This window comes from Bombus terrestris, chromosome 12, assembly GCF_910591885.1.
Source record: "Bombus terrestris chromosome 12, iyBomTerr1.2, whole genome shotgun sequence".
NCBI classification, from domain to species: Eukaryota; Metazoa; Arthropoda; class Insecta; order Hymenoptera; family Apidae; genus Bombus; species Bombus terrestris.
The window spans coordinates 11792454-11813348 of NC_063280.1; the positions used below are offsets into that span (position 1 = coordinate 11792454).

Here is a 20895-nt window from a genome sequence, read left to right on the forward strand (position 1 = left end):
TTAATTTTATTATTATTCTATAATTTTCATAATTTTAATACGATTTATTCAAAAAATGCAATGTCAAATTGATGTTGCGTATACGTTCCAATACAAACATATTCGTAAAGCCAATGGAAACGTGTACGTAGCGTCTATTGTTTTCAAACGAAGGAACGAAAGCATTTCACATGGTGAAACGAAAATATTTCGATAAGATTAATAACGTTGGTGTATAATTTAAACTTATTTGTACGCTAGATACAGCGGGACCAAAGTAACATAATCTGACGTTTATAAGGTTAGTCTTCGTACTCCATTTCTATCATAACCGTACGTCGACGCCAACCATGCTAAGTTTACCTTAACGTAATCGTCTACAGTCTACTTACGTGCCCTATGGAAACACGAATTACGTAAATCGAGATAGAAGAGGAAAAATCGTAAGAAATTCTTAATAAAACGAAATTTTGGAAAAGCATTTGATTCGCAATTGAAGCAATTCGAATAAAATAATTAATAATAATTGTACGAGATTTAACTGGAAACTTGCGAAAGAATTTGTTTTTTATAATCTAATTTCTCGGAAACAGAGATTTTTTTTTCTATCGACTTCGATATTTGCGATTGGAAAAATGGCCGACATTCTACGCCACGTATCAAACGGTTTCGAGGAAATATTAATGAGATCGTGGATTGCGGCACGAGCGAGGAAATATTGCGACAACACGCAAGAAAAATATCAAAAGTATGCGTTTCGTGCGCGGCAATGTCACCCAAATGAAAGTTAATTCTCGCTAAGATACCACTGTGCGTGAAAACAAGCGATTGTCGAACATTAATTCAAACGTAATCAGGCGAGTCGCTCATTAGCGCCAGTCTACAAGTAACAATCAGTCAGTAACTACCTCACGAACTCTCTGTCCTCTGTGTGTAATCTTGCCTTCCTGGCTTGCTATATAAACTATAAAGCACGCAGCTACTGTGCTTGCACAATGCAATAACTCGCAGGCCTTAATTGAAATCACCACGAAAGGCTAACAGCAGCAGCGCAATCTCTATCATAAAATGTTCCTCGGAAAAATTGACATTAGTATATATACCAGGACAGGTTTCGTGCATTCCTCAAAGCTAATTACAGACATATAAATGTAACGTCTACGCCAATGGTAATTCTGAACATCGAGAAAATTTTTCATAGATGATTTTTAAGGTAATTAAAATTGATTTAAACAAGCACATATATTCTTCTGATATGCTCGAATGATTATTACACTACTATTACACTAATAATAATGCTCTTTAACACATAACCGTATGTGTATTTACTTTTTTATTTTTATACATAATTCCGACGTTATCCTATCATGGAATAAATTTCTTTTATTTCTTCGATTATTCGTAACAATGCTTGTAAAATACGTATCAAAAATAGAAACTTTTGTATAATTTACTCGTCGTTCTTTTTCAATAAACTATATATCATCGATTTTCAGTATGAACACTAGCAGTAAATAATTTCTGATAGAAATAAACATATTTCAATAAAAATAGATGATAAATTCGTTTTAGAGGATTTATATACGAAAAAAAAGAAACTATTTTCTATAACTAGAGATAGAAATTCGTATAAACTTAATGTAATTAATTAATTTTTAAAAAATGAAATACGCTTAAAATACTTGTGCCCTGTAACTGGCAACCCATATTACTCTGCAGTATGGTGAACTATCCACTGTCTGGAGCCCGTTTCCTTATACATGTGTGACTTGTATTTTATTGTATTACATATATTCCAAAATATCTCAAATCTTAAAAATATACAAAATAGAAACAATTGCGTGATTCGTGCATGTGAGATTTATTTATACTAATATATATACTGTATAAGTATACTATACTTCATTTGAATATGTACTTGTATATATATATACACATATGTGTATACACATATAGTAGAGTAGACTTTTACGATTAATCGAAGACATACGCAAACGATAATTCTAATAATAACTCTACACATTTGTGTCTATTTATACACTGTGTGTTTCCAATAAATACATTTATTGGAAAACTTTAACTTTTTCTTTATTTATTATTTTTCTAGTATTTTCGTAGTATCGTAACAAATTTATAATAAGATAAATGGGATATTTTATTGCAGTAGCAGTAGCAGTAGCAGTAGTAGTAACAGTAACAGTAACACAGTAACAGTAGCAGTAGCAGTAGCAGTAGCAGTAGCAGTAGCAGTAGCAATAGCAGTAGCAGTAGCATATAGACAGATAAGCATAGATAGTAGCAAAATCGCTACTCTCAATGCCACTACGCCTTTTTTCTAGCTTTCACTTTTGTTCTTCGTTTTGTCTCAAACTATGATACTACGTTCATGTTCAAATTATGAATTGTTATGCATTTAATTCATTATGTACGCGTTTATTTCGTTGGTCAGTTATATGTATACGCTATGTTTATGTTTTTATGCTTACTTATAATATAGTTTATGTTAATGCTATTTATATTTAAGATGCATATTTAAAAGCATGAGTTAACTCGTTTGTCTGACTTAGCAAGTTAACACGTTCATTGTCATACGAAATATAAATACTTGCTGTAAAATATTATATAACAACAAATAGTAATGGATAGCGCGTTTTTCATTTCATAATGTTATCTAGTTATTTATGTCATTCAACATTGTTCAGTTACCGTTATTCATCTTATTCGAATTATTCTAAGATATTTAGGAACGCCAGGCATCAATGACCATCGTAGCAGCGAACGTGTCAACTAAGGAAAGCAGACCTATATTTTAGTCGGTAATGGTCGGCAGTTATGGTTTAACCGGCAGTGTACCACCGAAAGTTATGGACATTTTGAAGTCAAAGCTCGAATCTGGCAAAACGGGCTTGTGACCGCAGGAATCTCGTGTGCGGAACTTGGCGTACGTGCAATTCGAACAAATTACGATGGCGCTCGCTTACTCACCGACGACATCGCGACGCCGTAGAGGGAGAAAGACGTAACGACAGCCTACCATGCAGTGGAGAAAGGAAAACACGAGTCATAAGCACGACTTACGGACTCAGGAGAGAGCCGCGTCGCGTCGTGCTTCTCGCTTCACACTTCTCACAGTCGGCATTCAACTTCCTTCGTTGAGAGACACGTGCTCTGACCACGGTGCGCGCGAACAGTGTTCGTATTCAATTAACACTAATCAGCCTTGATTTTTTAATGAAATCCAATGAACTTTCGTGCGACAAATGAACAATCGTCGTATCACGCCTCCGTAGGAGTGCCGATCGATCTCTATAGTCGACGCGCCAAATTTTAAATTGTACCGTTCGCCGTTTCTCTTTTTCTCTTTTACGTAAAATGAATTTTTCAAATTGTGCTACTTAGATAAAGATTAATTATTACTGCGACTATCGATCGGATTGATAGAGCTTTCTTGGCTAATAGATCTATATTACACATTTTTTAATTTTTTCTTCTTTTTCTGTTTTTCTGGTATTTTATGTTATACGAAAGTAGCTTGTAAGTAGCTTGCAGTAGTTTGTAAGATCGATTTACAACGAAGAAATTGAAGTTCGATCGATCGATCAATCGACGAAGTATGTTTCAGCGTGATCTTCTCTTTTCATTTTCAAAATCCAGTAATTAACATATTTTGATATATTCTAGTTTCTGGTTGATTTATTATTAGCTCGCTGTATGACAACAATATAGAACTTCAATTTTAACTGTCGTGACAAGTAGTCACGCAAAACTAGTAATGCAAAATAGAATTTACATAACGAATATGATACGAATACATATGCCTCGTCATCGTTATGTAGTAGATATTATTCACGACTAATAATTGACATGGTTTACCACGCTTCTTACATTTTCGTTGCTCTCGTCTTTAAATATTGTACAACTCGACGTACATTGTGCAATAGAAATTTAAAATTATTAAAAGAGTCTACGATGAAGAAGTAAAATATTTCTTGTGGTAGGAAAGACTAATATGTACAACGAACTACTGCAAATAATCTCTATGTAAAATTGCAGATGATAAGTTGAAGTACCCGATAATTACAAACAATGTTGAAACTCGAAAGTAGGTCGCCAATTTTGCATGATGTGTACAATTGTCTTACTAATTTCTTTGCAACAATGTAGTTAAACGAAGACAGTTACGATACCACTTATCGGTGTATATTTTCGTTATCTATTCCGTGCTGCAAATTGATTAGTTCGCTCTGTATGTATTCATCTCTGATTGCATAGTAACAAAAAATTGAGAGTTGCTAGTTATCAAAACGAGAGATCCGATTACGCTAATGGAAGTCTACAACACCACGTACCCGTCAGCATACGTATATTCGATGATTGCAAACCATGGAGCGGTTAAATTATTTAAGTGTCATAAATATCCTTGCAACTTGCAACGAATGCACGTGTCTGCGATCAGTTTTTAAGTATCTCAATGGTCCCTTTCAAATCTTTCCTATATAAAAGCGGGATTTCTTTGCGAATTCCCCTACTCTCAATTTTTATTTAATAATATTTCGATTATATTTCACAAAAATAGGAGACTACTACTACTTCGCATACGATACATAACGATATATAACGATAACGTATAACGTACGATATATCCATTCGTAGGACTGCGGATTAAATTCTGGTAATACTATATGCGCTCGTGAATATAGCGTGATCGCCACGAACCTACTTTAACCAATGTTATATGTACCTGATAAAACTTCGGCTTACTGGCCAAAATCCAACTCACGACACGTTGAACCACTGGGCTCGATCTCTACGATCGGCAAATCTTTTCGAGTGGCGAGGGTCTTGGTGTACGGTTCCTCCGCTGACCTCTGTCCAACTCGCAGTGGCAGGACCGCCTCGGCACGTGCCGTAACCCGTAACCGGCTTCTGTCTTCTCTGTGCTCGTGGTGTCGATTCAACGAGACTCCATGGGCAACGACGAGTTTGACTTCGCGAACATCGTTCTTCTCTGCGTCTGTAAGACGCTTTGTGGCACGATGTTAGTAGAACGCTTTATCGCTGAATTCTTTTAATAATAAAATTCCTATAGCTGCGATGCACTAACACGCTATGACGTTATTACAAAAAGAGTTCTTACGCATTTGCGAATTGCAAAGGCGCGCGATCGTTATCCCACTTCTGATTTGTAAGGAAGACTTTCATTTCGTCTGTCGCTGACGGTTCGGACGATGATCTTGAAGTGAAATCGCAGTCACGCCATCGATGCGGCACGCGATCGGCGCGGCACGCGGCGTCACCTAAAGCATCGCGTCTTTTGTTTATGCTGCGGTGTCCTCCTTTTCTTATCTCGAGGACCCACAGGACGGAATAGGCCCCGCAGCGTAGAATTCGACGCGAGGCAGACGATCGTACACATCCTGTCGTACGTTTGCTTTTTTTATTATTATTTCTTTAGATTATATCGTCGATATTATAACTCCTATTATCGATAACAATACCGATGTTGGAAGAAAACGATCAGACATTTTAAAACGCGTGTTTCAACGTGGCTATCGCGTCACAAACCGAGAGCAATCGGTAATGCGAAGGTGAATTGAAACTGATGCAGATTTCGTGAAACCCAGATGACGATGCATGCGTTCAACGCGTATACGGGCGTTTACAATACGATCGCATCGCCAACAGTCACCGCGACGCGACTGGTTGCAGCGACAGTATCAAAGTACATATGAATATCTTCGCCTACGGCAGCTTCTTTTTTAAACGATCTAAATTTTCTAGGTGAAACAGAGAATGCGTCCTTCTGCGTTCTTTCGCGATCCAACGTATGGTGTGTATGTCTATCTGTGACTATACATATGTATGTACAAATTCGATAAAATCAAGATTCGCACGCACGCATGTATCATTTTCTTATTAACCGTGCCACATGAGAATCGGTCGTAGGAGATATTGCGGAAAATAAGGGACTGGTAAATCGATTCGATGTAGAGATCGACAACACGAGCAAATATATGAACTTACATATGTATTTATATAGACACCTAATGAGAAAAGAAGGAAAATGTGCCGTTCAACTCGGTTAGTAAAAAGTCACTAAATTAACGATCGTATATTTGTATACTCATCGCAATCAGAACTTAGATGGACAGAATCGATATTATTATTACGCGCTACACAATCTCGTTCCGCCTTGATGCGCCTCGTACCGATAACATCGAAATTCTACGTAGTATAGGTATAATTGCATTGATAGCGAACTGGTGATTTCCTTTTCAATTCTTTCCGCCCGTCAATTTTATCGATTAGTTACTACTCGTCCGATGAAAGTGTTTTAATGTAAGTAAGTACGTGCTTCGCGACACGTACGATGCGACGAATCAAGGATACAGATTACAGATGAAATCTATTTTGTGTACAGTTGCGCGAGTAAAATAACAGCTGTGATGCAGTAGGAATGGAATGTCGTGAAAAGAGAAACAGATATGGAGGGAATTAATTTTCTCAGTTATTAGAAACTTTCTGTTGGAAGAAATTATTGGTTATTGAAATGTATTATTTGCAGAAACGAATCGTTCAGACCTTAGATTAGAAATTCGATCTATCTGTTGTTTGAGTTGTCGGCTTTATATCACAGAGAAAATTATAATCCACGTATAGCGTAGATATCCGATATTCAGGTTTCTATTCCGATAGCGCTGAGGCGGAAAAAGGATATAGCATAATAAGCGATCGAAGGACGAAACACGGAAAAATTCAGACCGATGAATCGGTAAAAACTATAAAAAGATACTAATATCTCGCGTTTCCGGCTAACGGAATGCCTCGGAGAACACGAAGCACACGAAGCACACGAAGCACACGGAGTACAGACTAGTCTTCCCCTCCTCTATATTCTTTTCTTTGTCAACGAATTATGATAATTTGCCGACGTAACACGCGAGATCCTCTCTGTCTGGCGGGCCAATTATATCAGCGGCTTACGAGACAGAATGTCGACATCGCGGTGCAATGTGCGCGTGATTGCAAATGGGGCAGTGTCTGCCGGGGATCGGCAAAAACCGGCATGATAGGGGACGATCGCGTCATAGGAACGAGGCAAAGCTGCGATCGGAAAGAAAGACCATTACCGGAGGCACGTACTTACGCTAGAAATACGATACCCATGCCGACGATTAACGAGCTACCGTCGATTGCCTCGCAAACCGGTCACGTTTATCTTATTTTTAAGAGTTGCCAGAGTACTCGACGCGATCTTACGCACCTTGCGATCTCGCGGCACTCGCGGAAGCCTCTTGTTTTATTCGAATTCAGCTGCTTTCGTTTCGTATAAATATGTATAATCGGCGCGGCGCGGCGCAGCGCGCCGCCTTTACCGCGGACTTCCATAGCCATAACGGGTGTTATGGCACCTTTGCCGCGTCGCGTTACGCCGCGCCGTGCCGACCAGGAACTTGTCACTCGTTATAAAAGAGAACCACTAATTAGCTTCTACAAAGTCGCTTTTTGTCCGCGTGTTAATATATACTAGTTATAACTCTCGTTTGACGTGTACCCGATGCGATGAAAAAAGAAAGAACGTCTGGACGGGATAGAACGATTATGTTCCCTTGGAAGGTTCATCAACGAACTCGCGATAGCATTCGATAAGTCCATAGAATCCGGACGTTCGTGATGTCGAGGATTATGAATATGATTGATGTACGTTATTGCGGCTGTGAGTTGGACTAATCGGGCAACTCAAGGTTTCTCTAAATATTTCCAATTATATGGTACATTATCGGGACTTGTTATCGTCAGATTATTATCTATTAAATAGCATACGATTGCACACGAGTATATTTATTGTTAGTAGCGATCGAAAACACTCGATTTGTATTAAGAGATAGGAATGAAAGAAATTGCAATAATGGAATGGTATTCGTTAATCGTCGATTCGTTCAAAGTTCTTCCGTCAATCTAGTTTGCGTAACTAAACGTCCTTATAAATTTCGATAATATATCATGAAAGAATTTTGCAATAGAAATTGGATAAAATAAACTGCGTCTTCTATGATTTACGTATCTTTTTTTATGTATCTTTATTCTAGTTTAAAAAAAGTATAATTGAGATTGGATTTCAACTATATACGTATATTCATGCCTATATCAATTCTCTCTATTTCGTATAATTATAGGTTGATCGAATTGTCCGACCAATAAACGATAGAGTTTTCAGTTTGCCAAACAGCCACCTAATCGATGAAGTCGTTTCAGACAGATAATCCTCTGATTATTCCAAACGGACAAAACGAAGGAAAAAATCGTTTATATAATCTCACATCAGTCTCTATATGCCAATCAAAATCGTGGAATATCTAACCGTGAAATCTATCAAATTCCAGCAGAACGCTCGGTGGGCAGAGCATCGGCAACCAAATCCGACAGAAGATATCCCGTCAAATCCAACCGGAAAACGTGTTATTAAACACTTCCAGCCAAAGTCGCCGCAACGAAACGGGCCAGAGAAATCCTATTAAATGGCCTGTACGCGCTGTCGGTTTTCTAACGATCTTAAAACGTAATCGTCAAAATGATCGCCACGCCGCCGCGCAGCGTGAACGGGTAGTCGGATAACAAGAGGGTCGCAGGACGAAGGATCATTTTTTCAGAGCATCGATCCTAGATCTCGAAGAAACCAGGAAGAAACCTCTTTCCGACGCATTTACAAATAGCACGTTTAACGTTATATATAACATAACATAACATAACGTAACATAACGCAACGGATGAAGAAGAGAGAGAAAGAGAGAGAGAGAGAGAGTGTGTGTGTGTGTGTGTGTGAGAGAGAGAGAGAGAGAGAGAGAGGGAGAGAGAAAGAGAGACAAGAGGAGACGAAAGATAGAAAGAGAGAATCGAGAGAAAGGCGCAACTCCTATCTTCTCGCGGCACAGTTCAACTGCGAAGGTCGGTCAATGGCCAACGCCGGCTAACAGCCACTAAAGTGGGGAGAGAAAGATCATAGGGGAGAAAAGGACAGCGTAATAGGGAGGAGTGGAGCGAGACCAAAGACTCTGAGAGGGAGAAAGGGCGACGTAACTTGGATGGTACCAGAATATCATTACGTTCAATTGCTATACGGCGACATCCAGCGACCAGATGGTACATGTCAATGCACGTGCGTCCGAAGAAAAAAGGGTTGACATTGGTTACCAGACCAGCTACTGTAACAAGATTATTCGAGTTGGCGTGAACAACACCAAGCACCGTGGATTCCTCGTTCCCTGGAACGCGGAAATTTCTTTTCCACGACAAAACGTTACCGGACGATCGGATCTGGTCTTTACGAAGCGACGCGAAAGAAGAACGATCCTTCGATCGATTCGAAGAAAAGATCCTACGATAGAAGAAGGTGAACGATCGATTCGAAGAAATTGAAAAATACGTTTTTCATTTTGATGGAGTACGAAGGGAAGCGGGAACGGTACCTCACGCCTCGCGCATAATGATGTAACAAACTATTGGAGAATTACCTATTCGTCTTTCTTCTTAAGGAATGAATTAGATAATGCGTAATTATGATAAAACAAAGAAGGAAGTTGATAAGGTAAAATATTCTTTAGTTGGCAAAAAACTATTTGATCATTCAATGACGATAATAACCATATGGGATAGATACGGCCGAGCAATAAATAACTCTTGGCTACTTTGATTATTATTAACGAATACAAATCGTGAAATATTGTGAAAGGAACAGTTGCCTACATTAATCTGTCGGGATATCGTATCTATTGCTACGAACAGGGATTAACATCGTGTATTAAGTCTATTTCCAAATCCATTGTCGCGTCGTCGCGCCGTTAAAGGACGGCACGTAGAGTTCCGCGAATAGCTTGCGAAACTCACAGCTTCTCATTATCATAACCACATTTGCGATGTCCTAAATCGAAAATTCACTTCTACGATCCTACCTAACCCATGGAAAACAAAAGAATAATTCTGTCGCTCGTAAGAACATAAGAACCCGATATTCTCCCGTGTGGTTTCTAAATCTTTATTGCTCCTTTCTTTAATTTATCTATTACAAAATATGCTAATGTTACGCGCGTGTTCTTCTATAAATATAATATAGTAGACATAGTATTCGATACTTTAAAAATATCGTTCAAATCGTTTCTAAACACGTATACCAGTTACGAATCCATTAGCATCGAACAAAGTTCAGAAAATATAATTTAAAGTTGAGGATATTTAAACAAAGCCTTTGCCTTCTAACGCATTTGATTCGTCAATGAAATATTTGATATACTATTGCAAATATTGGAATTGAAGATTATGTTGTCACGTATTGTCAATTACGCAAGCGAAACGTTATTTATCTCTTCTATTTCCAAGAACAATAAGACGACTTTACGTAAGAAGCGCTGCAGTTTCACTTAATCGGACATATCAAAGCAGGCCAAGTTGTTTCATTGATCGTTTCCCGCAATATACACCAGCGCAGCGTCAGGCATTCTCATTGATTAAACACCCAGAGAAAAAGGCAGCAACTTTACGAATGCTTCGTAAACGATTGCATCCAAACCGCGATCCCTTGTTATCTGACATAATAATTTCCAGACTTCGCCAAGTATTAATTCACTTCATTTGGACAAATACGAAGAAGCAATAGCAGTCTTGATTTCTTCAAACGGTCGTAGACGTTATCCTCGTTTCAAATGCCATATATAACTTCGTAACGAGTTCGTATAAATACGCACGCGATTATTCGTCGCTAATTTCTCGCTCTGTGGTAACCGATTTTATTCGTTTATTTTAAACTGACCTTCCATAAACGTTGAAATACTTTCGCGAAATAAAATTTACACGCAAAACTAAAATTCAACGACGTCGATGATCTGGTTAACATTTTTTTAATTCTTACGCTGAGAATTGCAACGCGTCAACTTAAGTACTAATCAAGAATTTTTTGCTATTTATCGAGTTGTACTCACAAGCTGTACTGGTTCGTGTGTTCCGCATTGAAATAAATTTTCCTGAATGCCTGCTTCTTCTTCCTCTTCTTCTTACACCGTGTTAACATTCCCTGCCGATGTCTGGAAACAGAAGAATGAAATAACGTAGTTCATTAGTCGGCAAACATTGCTCACAATCGTGTTCCAATAGCACCGATGAAAAACGCGAAATATACCATCTATTAAGTTAAGCGATGCCTAGTCGTTAGTGGTTTGGGGAAAAAGTTTAGCGAGGTTTTCCCAACGTGTCGGAAAAATCTCGTATAATAGAAACAATTCAATGTTCACAGACACATATGATATTTTTACGTTATGATACGCGTATCATAGCGTGTATCTTATACGTATTACAGAAGTATAACGATTTGATTTACATCGCTGTTACGTTACAAAATCTAATCGAGATTATACATATATGCTAAAAAAAAAATAATTTCTAACCGTACCACTGTGCGAAACATTGACTTTCGCCTCGCTCCACTGCGTGCGTAGTTCGACGATATCATAGCGTGAATTGCTGATAATTAGCAAACAGATAGCCGAGACAGAGGTTAGCAAACTTACGAGAAACATTTATTGGGTAAGCCTAGATCGACCTAATATCTTATTGTAAATTTGTTTGTAAATTAGCCTTAATCCTGTTATTTTCTTTGCGCGATTTTCAAACCACAGAAGTTTCTAATATTTGAGGAAAATATAACAGAAACGCTAACGCTATATTTCACGTGTATTTTCATTTCTGGACAATTTACATTATCAAGTTCTATGAAACGCGTATTTCGATTATGGAACGGAATTTCAAGAATTTGCTCGACGCTTTCTCGTCGCTATCTCTTCTTTTATATATATCCGACAACTTTATGAAGTTTAAAAAGCGCCGTCGATGCTATTCTAGTCCCTCGAAGCTTCATTTTTTCTTTGCCTTTTTTTTTACGTTCTTCGTTTTATAGTCGAATTAAACTCGAAAGCTTTCGGTAGATTCATCGCTGAACGTGAGTCATAAATTACAACGACGATTTTACGCAAATTAGAAACGCGGCAAGCGTATTAGAGAACTCGTTTGGAATAAGAATCAGTAGATCAAGTGAGCGGTCTACCTACCTAAAGTCGTAACGATATTCGGGCACCGGCTGTCAGTGTATAATCATCGCCGTGAAAAAATAGTAAAAAATGTGTCGAAAGTGATGACATGGGTGTTATTCCATGGCATTACTGTGAAAAAGGTGGCCAGCCAAGTAAGTACTTACAGTACACACTTGATCCGCGTGTTAAAGGGAACGAAATGCTTTCGACTTTCGACTGGCATCTTAGCAAGGTCGTATCGAGACCTCCGTTTCAGATTTCAAGTACGATAAAAAATTGCCGACGCGACATACAGAAAGGATTATTAATAGGCGTAGCAATTAATCACTACACGTAAAACCGATACTTACAGACTTTTAAGGGAATAATTGAAAGCACATATATTTGTTGTAATATGGTATTAAATCATTAACTATAACGTTAATAACGATAATCGTAATTGCTGCTATTGCTATATTTGCAACTTTTTGCAATTAATTTACTAAGTTGGTTTGCCTTGAATTAACTTATTACTTTCAAAATGAATAATCTATCAGGTATTTATATACACGTACGTGTACAGTGTACAGAGTGTAGAGAAATGTTTTGTCAGTGGCGTATACTAAACCTTTGAGTCGGTGAAGATCTGTTACGAAAATCCTCCGCAAAATTGACCTTGACTTCTGAATTCATTTTACTTTCTCGTTATACTACGCATTTTCTTCTAATTCAACAACAAACGTACATAATCACAAATCCTGATCAATTATCAATAAAAATTGCAACAAACGTTAATATATTATCGAGCTATGTGCCTAAACTATGTGCCTATTATACATCGTAAATTACAATCATCAGCATTTTCATTACCTTACAAAAAAGTTATTTCGATGCAAAAAATTAATTGCGAACACGTATAATGTATCATCTTGTAGAATAGTACACGCGATAGATGTTCGAGGCCATTGATATAAAGACGACACCATCGAGAAACGTGCATAAGTATAACATCGTGAATGTCAGTTTTCAAAATTGAAATCACAATGTACAATGGACTTATAATGGTATTTATTTGAGGAAATTAATCCGGACTTAATATATTGGTAAATTAGCGTTTAATGTCGTGCATTTAAAGTAAATATTCTATGTGACATGAAAATGTTCGGATTACTCTGTAAATGAAGTACATGGTCGGTACATTTATACGAAATTGCCTGCCAGAAGCAGTATCGCTGATGATTTGCAAGCCCAGCAAACAGGATTTTCAAGACGCTCGATATTAGTTTCGACGATGCTCGCCAATTCATCAAGGTCACTATAAAGAGGAGATTGCTCGTTTTTCGCGCGTGCACTGCACTGGAAGTTAGGGGTTTGAAACACGACACTAAATAAGCATATTCTTATTCCGTTCATGCGCATCGCGTCGCGTCGTGTTAATAAAACTTCACTGCGAAATGTTTTGCTTTGCGAGGAATCAAGTGAATAGTCCTTTCATCGTAGTGAATGCACCGATTGTAGGGCAAAGTAGTTTTTCGCCTGATCGGATGTTATTTTTCCCATAGAGAAAAAGCTGATTAAAATTCATTAAACTTCCCGCGCTATACCTAAACGGGGAAATCGCATTTTTCCTGCGTTACCAATTGATTATATATGAAAGTATTACGAACCCCTGTGATATTCTAAACGCTATTTGCTATTTGCGTATCTCGATTATCGACTCTGAAGAAAAAGTATTTGTAGAAATTTGTATAAAAGTCTAAACGAAGACAAACGGAATACAATACGTCACATCCTTTTATTTTCTACAGGAACTCCAGTGTTCGATGTTAGGAAAATTACTTTTTTAGTTGATTATGCAACTAAATGTGTATATAGTTTTCGACCATGCACGATCTTCATTCATTGTTGGAATAACACTAATCTTCGTGTAAAGATCTTTTTCTACAATGACTAAAAAATATATTTGCATTTGCACACCGCTGTACTCGTATTTATCGTATCATTTGCATGCCAATTAACTAAGTTCAAGTATGTATTTTCGCAAGACTACAAAAATTCGATACTACGAGAATGAATATAGAGAAACAAGGATATGTGCGTGCTCGCTTCTCAGAGATAATTGGGCAAAACCACTGAATTAATATCAACGATAACGAAAAGCACATTTCCGATACGCTGTTATGGAAGCAGCGATCGATATTATGAAAAATATTGACAAACGATAGATGCGTTTTAAATTATCGATCAGATAAACGATACCTTGATAACAATAAAGATCACTATGTACTTATTACTAATTGTTTTCAAGTTACATTGACACATATACACTTATGACGTATGATACATGAAAGCAGCTAATTTTAAATACCTTTTAACCATAAATTTTGAAGATATTTCGAAAAAGAGTTCAAAGTTATAAAAATATAGAATATATTTGTTACATAGTATATAAACCGGAATATAAATCGCGTTTAATCAACGACGCTTTTACAAATGTTCGCTATTAGATAGAGAGTAACGATTCTCACGCATTATTTTATCGGGAGAAAAACTTGCGCTGCTTTATTTAATGAGTAATTTAACCCTATCAGATCTTAGAGCGGCAATTCGAACCGGTTGATGACGATCGATTGGTTAACAGAGATAGTTGCGTGCTAGTGTCACTCTGTACGTAATTCAAGTATGACAACGAATTCTCTAACAAGAAAATGTTTATATTAATGTTATACCTATCGTTATTAATGTAGCGTTCAATTAAATTTTTTCTCAGCTTGAAACTTTGGACTCATAGTCTATCAATTCTATGAGTATGAATGAGATTCGTTAAAGCATGATTGCCCTTATAACATTCCTATTTATTTCTATCATCTATGAAATTGCAGTTCTTAGAAAGACTAGTTAAAGTAATTACTAGTAGTAATATGAGTAAAACATTCAAGTAGAAAAATATTGCAAGAATTTTAAAAAATTACTCGATTAATACTTTACAGGAATTAAAAGAAAATAAATACACTTTGAAGTTCTTTCTTTTTTTATTTTATCTCGTAAATGATAATGAACCGTATCTTCTGCGAATGTAGAATTTAAAATCCACATTTTTGAAAAATTGTACGTGCAATTTATATCCACTAATGACTTAACATATAATATTAACATTTTAGAAGGTAAAAGGTAAGACTATACGTTTATTTCATCCTTCTTAAACACGATTTGGAATTTCTCTTTTGCTTACGATATAAAGCGTACACCTATTCGCCAAATTTATCTGGAATAAAATAAACTTCGACGCACGATCTTGATCATATTTATTCATATATACTACGTGTATGTTGACCGTGCTCATTTACACGAATTACGAGCGTATGTATCCCTGATCTGATTGCGCAGTGTATTTGTAGCCTCGACGTATATAAACCTAACCGTCCAGAAGTATATCTTTGGCAAATATAGCGATATATTCGACGGGTAAAACGTTCGTGCGATATCTTTCGGTTAACGTTTTTCAACGATTCGTCGTACGACACTCGCGCGTCGCTTTCTTCATAGCAACCGTGATACTGTAGCTTTTAATGCAATTTTACGATCCATAATCACAAAGTTGATCATTTACTCGGAAATTACACGAAACAACCCGATAAGGACACCTTCCGTTTCAGTAAAATTAAGGAACTGAGTTCACGTACTTACATATCTAACGATGAACGACGAGCGCGGTTGCACGTAATTACGACTGGCAATTAAATACTCGGAAGAATGTAATCCTACTTTTCTCGATCCTATCCACGAAAAAAATATCCCATCCATCATTGTACCTATGCTTTTCTCGTACCGAAACCACTCGAGACTTTCACGCAGTGTGAACAGAGGCTGGAGATCAAGATTCTTGTCGAGATCTATTCAGACGGACGGATGCATCAGAGTGTTCTTAAGTGGCTCTAGACCTCGCACTTCTATGACTTTACATTGTATGCATGTATTTTTAACCTCGAGCCTTTCTCAGTGATAACTAACGTCATCCTTTAAAATTCATCGGCTGTAAAAACGAAACGTTAATCGCGTATCCTACAAAACGAGAAATTAGAGCGAAACGAGGTGTTCCAAATACAGAATGGTAAGCACTACGGTCTGGGGATTTACGAAGATATTTGTCTGATCTTCGAGAAGGTTAGACAAATATGCGTATACTGTGTATTTTAGGTTTTGTAACGAAAGAATTCGTAGAAACGTACGATCAACGACATGGTGAAGCGAAAAAGAATCATCTATCATTTTAGTTTAGAAACGGCACGGCGTCAGCGCATTCGTCTTAATAATCTACATACATGGTGCAGATAGAAAGCTGAAAAGCTGACCACTTGAATTACCTTGCGGAAATGAAATAAAATGACGCGTCATTCGAATTGACAAACGCATACCGTTTATTCTCACTCTAGCGTCGTTAGAAATTAGAATAACCAACTAAGGAACCAAAAGTTTAACGCCATTTAAATGTAAAGTCCGACGATAACCATTACTTAATATCTAATAGAAATTCACTTCATTTCTTATCTTACTTAACCCTATGTAGTTTCAGCAGCGTTTCTTCCAACTTAATAAGTCATATTCAACAGCTATTCGTAAATTGAATGTTCATATTTTCCTAATCGATAGCACATCGAATACGTATCTCTGTTAAATTCAATTATAACGCAAAACGGTATATTCTACGTTTAAAAACTAAAAAGGGTTGGATGAAACGGAATATCGTAGCTATTTCGATGTAGGACCGTAAAGTACCTAAAGAGTTAAAAACAACTTAACGAATATCAAACGACATGCTTACTAGTCGGAATAAACTACAGTCGGAGTAGTAATAAACTACTGGAGCGATAGAATTTTAAGATATCAAATATCGAACTGATAATTACTACGTCCGTGACTCATAATTAAAGATAGAGTATTAGTTTCAAACTTTCACAATTGATAACCGATAAAACAGTGACTCGTGTAAGTACGTGGGCGTTTTACTGCTTTCTTAATCAATGACGTACCTATTAAAAATTTATTATCTTCCAAATTTATTAACTGGTACGAACGCAGCGTATTTTTCTTTGATAAATTTATATGTAGGAGCGCTACCTTGTCATCGATACGTCAAAATACGGGAAGACTTTCTTGAAAAAACCACCTTATCTAGGAACCATGTCTCGTCATTTTTGTCACTCGTTGGCCGTGTCGCCAAGTTGGCGTGAATTACACCTGTGCCTATGTCATCCTAGACAAGTTGTCCGAAAAAAATCACTCATACAGGCCCGCCGGTTACCGCAGATAACACAGGCACAAGTAATGGTAAATAGGTCAGTCACCTTCGTAGATACACTAGCTGTTATATAAATCTTAAAGCTGTAACACAACACCGTAAAGAGTTACATATATCGTCGCGACTTGCCGTATCGTTGTTCGTTATTCCAATGGAACAGATCGATTTAGAAGTTAGACGAAATTTCAATGATTAAACTGGAAATATTTCTATTCTTAATCAGCTATACGCTATTTTTGTTACCATTCGTGTTGAAACAATCCAGAGCAAGAAGAACACGTTCGTTTCTTTCGGAAACAAGTAGCGTTAACATTTAAGGATAACTTTATCTCTTTCTCTTCATTCGTTTCTTTCCTTTTCCCTTTCTCTTTCTGGTCATGTGATCTTCTTCGTGTGGAAAAACTGAAGATGTCTGATTCAACGTCTTCAAAGAACACTCCTTTTTACCAGAGGTTATTATAAATCGTCGTAGAACTTCGCGCGAAAATGTTCAAAGCACGAAGCTTAGACTCTTACAATTAAACAGTTTACACCGACAAATTTTTCTTCCGTAACTAATGTGATCACGAGGCTCCCGTGAAAACCGACATTAACGTGCACGTATGTGCGCAAGGTCAGAGCTTTTACTTACACTCAACTGGTTTGTTATGAACGGCATATGAAAAGGGACCGCAAATTATAACGTATTCGACGCATTTTTCAGCCAATTTAACGTATACATCGTAGAATAATGAGGCAAAAGCAACATTCTTTTATAATTCTTTTCAATGTTAGAAATCGCGTTTTTTCTCAATTCATTCTTACAAGGAAATCTTCAATGCTCGTATATCTCATAATATATCAATTCTTAACCTTTAATCTCTTCCAATGATCAATATTATAACTAAACTATAATAACACGAATTAGTTTTAAAGGAAAACGTAAGGGTATTCTGAATGTAATTAACAATAGATTATAGTATCATTTGATGGTACGCATTTACATTTAATGAAAACAGGCCAACTTGATAAGAAATACCTAATATGTTACTCGGCAAATTGTATCTTATATTTATACTGTTTTATCGTTACTTTTCATATAATTATCCCCATTTTCATATAAAACTACTTTGCAACCTTATTTTATTTCATAAATGTCTCTGTTATATGAATATCTGTTACGCAATATTTCTGTACGTATTTCTCAAGGCACGTAACTTTTTATAATAAAAGGTTGTTTTAGAACTTGCAGTTTTTTGGCATTTAAACTACAAACAATTAAACTCTAGTATCTAAGAGAAGATAAATGATTTGACGAAAAGTATTCAAAGATCGTACTCTTATCCCTAGCCAGTGACTACTAAATGGTACGTACCTACAGCAGAATAATCGATTCATCTCAGTTCCTACAACTCTGTATAAGTTTAATAACCTCATCTGGTAAATACGAATGGTAGTGTATAGTTATGGTTGTATAGACAAGCATAGATAAATAAGCACTCAGCTATTTTAAACACTTCAATTGTCGTCTCGGCTACTGTCTAGACTCTAGTAGACAGTAGCAAAGGTTGCATAACATTTAATAACGAAATCGATGGTCTAGCATCTATCAACTTTTTCCAACAACTTCCTCTAATTTATCGTACTTCGGTAACTCTAGCCAAACTACGCTAAAAATTCCTATCGTTTCATAAAAACTCATCGATTTTTCTTTTTTTTTTTTTTTTTTAATATCTCGAAGATTCCGTTTAAAGCGTCTCTACGTCTAAATTGCCATCTCGAACAGAGGCCACATCGTTCTTTAATTATCGTAACCCCGTAAATTGGCCGAATAAATAGACGTTCGCTTTTAATACGCGGAAGAAACGCATGCAGCGACTAAAATTAACCTACGGGCAGTTTGCCACTGATATAAATTTTCCGTTGGTCCTTTAACATCGATGCACTCGATGTACGTAGAAATATCACCATCGTTGTCATGCTAATCCCTTGCATTAATGTAGCGCGCCGTACGCAACCAGTCGTTCACAGAATATTTCTATCTGCTGTGTAGCCCGTAGATACCCACAATGAGTACAAAGCTGTTTTAGAAATTTCGTTGCTTCTTTTTCCTCGCCTCTCGGATCAGCTACATGTGTATGACGTATATACATATGCAGCACACGACAATTCGGAATTAACTCGATCTTGAAATATTAAATCGTTGTCGTTCAGAAAATCCGATATTGAAATTGAGTGCACCGACACGTAGTAAATGCGCGTATTATCATAAAGCTAAGCATCAAAAGATTGGCGACATGACACGAAGAGCTTTCTCTTAGTCGACCTAAACCCGACTTTGGCCGGCGACAAAGGCGACGAAACTGGAAGAGAATAAACTAACGACGTCGCGTCGCCTGCTCGTTCATCTGCTTCTCATAGCACTTAAATCACGATGTAAGAAGATTACAATCAGCGTACACGACTACTTTGACCAGGGCGCAGTCGAAAACTCGACACAATAGCCCGTACTACGAGGAATAGGTTACCGATCAATGGCAGCCTTTACAAAAACAACGCGATTATATGAGATTGACCACACCCAAATCTCGAAATATAAGTAACAGAATAGAGCTTTGCCTCCTGTTCCTAATAAAACTTAATTGAAATGCATGCGTTATGTCCTGCGATATCTTAAATATTTATTATACTTAAATTTGCGTGTTCAATGAAAATTATGAAATCGTTCTTAATTAATGAATCGATTAAATATAAGTAGGCGGAGGAATAAAACTTTCAACAATTATCGTGTCTGAACATCGTGTTTCAGTTGTAAAAATGTATTTTGGTACGTTTTACGCAATATAGGTATACGTATATATATAGATACAAGAAACAATTACGATATTCTTTAATCGCTATTGTGTTAATGATAAAATGAGTATTACCTCCTGAAAGGACGTACCCAAATATTCAAGAACCGTTATGAGACACTGCGTAAAAGGAACATCGGAATAAAAAATAAAAGATGCTTTAACGTACTGGGTGTCCCGATATTTGACGATATTTTTAAAAGAAGATTGTAAATATAAATACGGAATTGTATCCTAAGAAATTTCTATCTTTTTAAAACTCCTAAAGCTGTCCAGGTTTTTCATACCCTTCGTAAAAAGCATATATAAAATATCAATTTTCTATTCTATATTTCGAAAACTTCTAATCTAGAAAATTCTCCAAAATCGGGAAATCTACCTAATTCGATTGATCTCGCAACTCTCAGTTAAATCAGAAACTTTAACCTTGGTATGTAATAAATTCGCGTGTAGAAGGAAGTTAAGGATTATAGAATTCAGATCATACGCTCTCGCCATACGATAAATCGCTTTTAAATCGTAAAAAAAAAAACATTTTTCTGATTTGTAAATGTACCGAAAGTCGTCTTGAAAAACATTTAACACGTTGTATCCCATGAGCACTTACTGTGCTAATGAACGTGAACTCATCTTCCAATCAAGTATCATAAGTTTTTATTGTATCGTACAATACGTAAACTGTCGCAGGTAATAAGCATGAAATTTGTTGATTGCGTTGACATCGCGATGC

General features: G+C 36.8%; 1 protein-coding gene across 8 annotated transcripts in view; it reads right to left on the minus strand.

The window, feature by feature from the left end:
* The window catches only part of LOC100646960, a 228989-nt gene that overhangs the window by 177666 nt on the left and 30428 nt on the right, over nucleotides 1–20895 (minus strand). For 7 of the 8 annotated variants that reach the window (XR_007225971.1, XR_007225972.1, XR_007225973.1 and 4 more), the window contains one exon: nucleotides 10953–11054. The gene's annotated coding sequence lies outside the window, so the exon portion shown is untranslated. Of the gene's footprint in view, nucleotides 1–2964; nucleotides 3252–10952; nucleotides 11055–20895 lie in introns of those variants that run through there. The other variant, XR_001099215.3, reaches the window with a different exon arrangement.